Source organism: Nelumbo nucifera, chromosome 7 (assembly GCF_055504915.1).
Source record: "Nelumbo nucifera cultivar China Antique chromosome 7, China Antique-T2T, whole genome shotgun sequence".
Classification (NCBI taxonomy): Eukaryota; Viridiplantae; Streptophyta; class Magnoliopsida; order Proteales; family Nelumbonaceae; genus Nelumbo; species Nelumbo nucifera.
The window spans coordinates 15049485-15054486 of NC_142655.1; positions in this window are offsets into that span (position 1 = coordinate 15049485).

Below are 5002 nucleotides of genomic sequence, written 5' to 3' on the forward strand. Positions count from 1 at the left end.
CCTTAATTTAAACAGGGTGAGACCTCCTCTGCTACGCGGTTTAATTTAATTTATTTAGTTATTATATTTTTCTTTGACTGAGTAAGAAAGAAAACAAGGGCTGATACACCGGAATATCAGCCAATTCCCCAAGGAACAAAAGTACTGTTGATTTTACTTTGATTAGTGAGGACTGAGGACTGAGGAATTGGGGTAGGGTTGGTGGAACTATGAACCATGGTTAAATGACGGTTTCTTCACGGTTAAACGGTCTAAACGTCCAATTTACCTGTACCCATAGAGATTAGAGCATTGAAGTATGGTTTTCACTTTTCAGTCAGGTCCAAAACTCCAAGTCAGGTCCAAAACTCCACTTGCTACCAACATGACCCCATATTGTGTGTCGGCCATCAATGGAGATGTGCGGATGTAGTGTCTTATGGGTATAGAGCAGATCCGGTCTCAAATTGAATGGATATTAGACTATAACCTGTGGGTGCTACTGGTACATATTAAATATGAGTAAGCCAAATATAAATTATTTTCATTTGATCGATACATTGATTTAAAACATTTAATTTTTTATACATTTAGTTTATATTTTTTTTATATTATATACGACACACTACAGGATGTGGGGTGGGCCAGAACAGATTACATGTGAGGCTTGTTGATCATACCTTGGAGAACCTATGGTTCCACACTCCATGGGTTTGATCCTGCACTTCTATTTGAAGAACAAGGATTGGTTAAATTTAATGGCTGTTTGGCGAGCTGTGGACCAATAACAATAAGCCACGACAGTCATAAATGTGACAAGTGACCCTCTCGACTACTGGGTGAAATTTTCTTTTGCTTTATATGTAAATATATATACAAAATATATTAAATATTTGCTTATTTAAAATTATTTATATAACTCAAATTTTCCAAAAGTTAGATAGCATACATATTTTGGAAATTTCATAATATTCACCTATTATATGAGTTTCTTCTACAACTGACTGGTTATAGGTTTTTCTAGTCTTTTTGACATGATGGTCGATTAAACAAGGAACAAAAGTAAATTAAAATTTGCAAATCCATTTGCACCGCAGACAAGTACATCCTGAGATTGGCTTCCATCAGGGCAAACCTGTGCCCACACCGTTCTGATAGCCTTTCCCAACCTTGCATTGGGAATATATCTCCATGAAATTAAAGCACATAAGGATGGAGATATTCTGAATGCAAAGCAGTAAAGGCTGCACGAACGGGCTTTGCCCTGATTGAAGCCAAACTTGCATATCCTATGATGCAATTATGATGGCCAATAAAAATGAGTTTGTAATTTCATGGTAAAGTTCTTCACATATTCTCTTAATTTACAAACTTTTTTATAATATAAGAGTGCAAATCAAAGTTACATACAAATGGATGCAAAATTGAATTGCCTATTTTATATATTTTAAAAAATAAGCAATTTGGATTTTTTTAATACAAGTAAGAATAGAATACATGCATATATTGTATGGAGAGAATCTTTATTTAATCACTAATAAACAGCTAGAGCAGTTTCATTAAATGGTATCCAATATCCACATCAAGTAAGGGGATTACTCTGACCAAGTCAACATTGACCTTGCAGAACCATCCTGGGACATTTGTAAGTGAAAGGTGTCCACTAATTAATAAGTAGACCTCACTATGTGACGCAGTGTAGAAGCAATGAGAACCGGAGCTGGCTATGCAAGCACCGGGCGTTCGCTAGCACCTAGCGAATAACACGATTTCTTTAGGAGAGAGAAAAGGTGGCGAAAATAGGAAGAAGAGAACTTGAAGAAATTCTGAAATCTGAAGTATGAATTGATTAATAATTCTGGGAAATAGCAGTATTTATAATACATTGAGAAATTATAAAAGAACTAGGAAAAGAAATTAGATTTGATCTAAACATCTCAAACTTGTAGATAGGATCGAACTCTTCTTGACTTGATCTCCCCCGTCCGATCTCCCTTGATCTTATCCATGCATGAATCGTGGATTATCTAGAATTCTTGAATTCTTGATGAGTCTTGAATTCTTTGAATTCTTGATGAGTCTTGAATTCTTGAATTCTTGATGGATCTTGAATTCTTGAATTATCTTGGGATAATCTTGAATTCTTGAATTATCTTGGATTCTTAAATTCTTGATGTATCTTGAATTCCTGAATTATCTTGGATTCTTTGAGTTCTTTGGCTTATCTTGAATTCTTCCCATGAGCTGTCGCCCATATGATGAGATGGGCCTCCATCATTCTCCCCCACTTGGAAAAGACTCGACCCCGAGTCGTGGCTAGGATATGCGAGGGTCATCTCTGGTAGGTAGTGATGACAGTCAGCAAGTATTAAAGCACTAGGAAATTGTGTAGTAGCTTCCCCTAAGAAATTGTTAACATAAATTGCAGACGTTCTCTTATCACATATACGGTCGGCAAACCAACATGGATGAAGTGTTTTGGCCGCTTGCTCAACATCAATTCCCTTCCCCAATTCTGTCATCCAATAAAGGGCTTGGTTCTGATACGGCTTTAGACCACACATGAGTGTTTTTGGGGGATCCATTTCCTCTAGATTGTATGTATCTGCAGTACCGACAAGCTTATTTAGAGCTGACTCTGAGATAACTTGTTTATCGTTACTTTGCTCAGGATGTTGGCCCCCCTTTCTTCGTTTCAAAAGAGGCAAGAGTGTTGCAGTTTCATCTGAATCACCCTCCAGGCTTAAGGAACGTTTTCGCTTGTCAAGATCCTTCGGGATAACTTCTACCTTCTGATATGGCTTAATTTTCAGCAATTTGAAAAGAGCCAGAAGAGGACAAAGAGTAGAATCGAAATATGAAGGAACTTCTAACTTCCATGAAGATTTATCACCCTCAATGAAAATGGAACTGTGAATGTGAAAGCTTACACATAGTACGATTTCTTGCATCAAATTAAGTCTTTTGGCGTAGCTACACATCGACCACAAACCTTAACCTTTGAAGAATTTACAAGGGGAATTATGATTCTCGTACCAAGAACAAAATCAATGTGATGTTGTATATCTCGCATGGGTGAGAGTTCATGTGGTAACTCATCTGGAACTACATCATGGAACTCATCAAGTAGTCCCTGCACTTCCATTGGAATTTTATTTTCCTCCAGTGTTTTATTCATATTTCCTCCCTTCAACAAATGTACCTCATGGGTATCCTTATATTCTTTTACAAATTCAGCATGATGATGGGTAATAGTAAATAAATTTTTCTCATTTGCTTTTGGGGCCTTTGTAATATTCTTTTCAGCCATGGGTAACAAAGTATAACGTATACCCTCTTTTTCAAATTGGTAGGTATTTTTCCTACCCATATGCCTTGCATCTGTATCAAATTGCCAAGGCCTCCCTAACAAAATATGGCAAGCATCCATATCTACAATATCACAATATACTTCATCATGGTACTTACCAATGGAAAAAGGTACCTTGCAGCGTTCCTCCACTCGTACACCGCCTCCTTCCTTGATCCACCCAATTGTGTATGGGTTGGGATATTTTTTAGGGATTAGCTGTAATTGTTGGATGACATCCCTGTAAATAATATTTTCCTGACTACCACTGTCAATAATTAAATTAAATAATTTTCCCTTGACAGTACATCTGGTACGAAATAATCTGTGCCTTTGAGAAGTATCCTTATTTTTCTGGGACAACATTAATTTTCTTACCACACAAGTATACTCATCATGTTCATATGGACCCTCTTAATTTTCTGTTGACAGTTGCTGGTTTGTTGTCGCTCCCGCTGTACCGGCGATAATTATCACTGCGTGCCTTGTCCTGGAACATTAATTCTGCTTTCAAGGCTGGGTTCCTTGCTTCCTGCACACTAAGAACCATCTGTACCCCAATTTTATCTCTGATAGACGGTCTTAAACTGTTTAGATAACGGGCTGCCTGCTGGTTATCACTTTCAGATAATTGATTTCTTTCAGTTAATCTCAAAAATTCAGATGTATATTCGTTAACACTACAAGAACCCTGCGCACACCTCTGATAAGATTCAAACATATATTGTTCATAATCAGGAGGTAAAAATCTACCTCTGTTTCATGCGCCTCTAGGTTCGAACAGGACCCCTTCCTTCTCTCATCCAGGTCTCTCTCATCCGTTCCCACCAAACAGATGCACCTCCCTTTAATCGGAAAACTACTAATTTTACCCTTCGTTCCTCTGGTATTTCCATGTAATCAAAGAACCTATCGACTTCTGTGATCCAATCCAGAAGTCCCTCTATACCAAGATCTCCACTAAAAGTAGGAATATCTACCTTGAGTTTAAATTCATCATTATTCCTACGGGGGTTGAAATTACCTTGATTGTGCCAATTTCTACCATTTTTGTCGTTGCCGGGAAGAATTGGAGCACCACCAAATTTGAAATCGTCATCACTGTCGTCGTCAAGAACTGGGCGTCGGGGCGCAGTAGTGACGGGTGGTCTGTCGTGGTCGTCTCCTGCGATCTGCTGTGGATTTTCCCGGATTCGTGGGACAACCTCCCGTAACAAGGTTTGCAGTTGTTCAGTCACCTCTGCCAACTGCCGTTCGATGTTACGTGTGGTTGTACGCTGCTCTTCGATTGCTCTCCAAACAAGTGGGAACCCCTGATCTCCGTCACGGGGTGGGTTGCGACTGCTACCGTCTAGGTTGGACATGACTGGGCGAATTCCCTGCTCTGATACCACCTGACGCAGCGTGGAAGCAATGAGAACCGGAGCTGGCTATGCAAGCACCGGGCGTTCGCTAGCACCTAGCGAATAACATGATTTCTCTAGGAGAGAGAAAAGGTGGCGAAAATAAGAAGAAGAGAACTTTAAGAAATTCTGAAATCTGAAGTATAATTGATTAATAATTCTGGGAAATAGCAGTATTTATAATACATTGAGAAATTATAAAAGAACTAGGAAAAGAAATTAGATTTGATCTAAACATCTCAAACTTGTAGATAGGATCGAACTCTTCTTG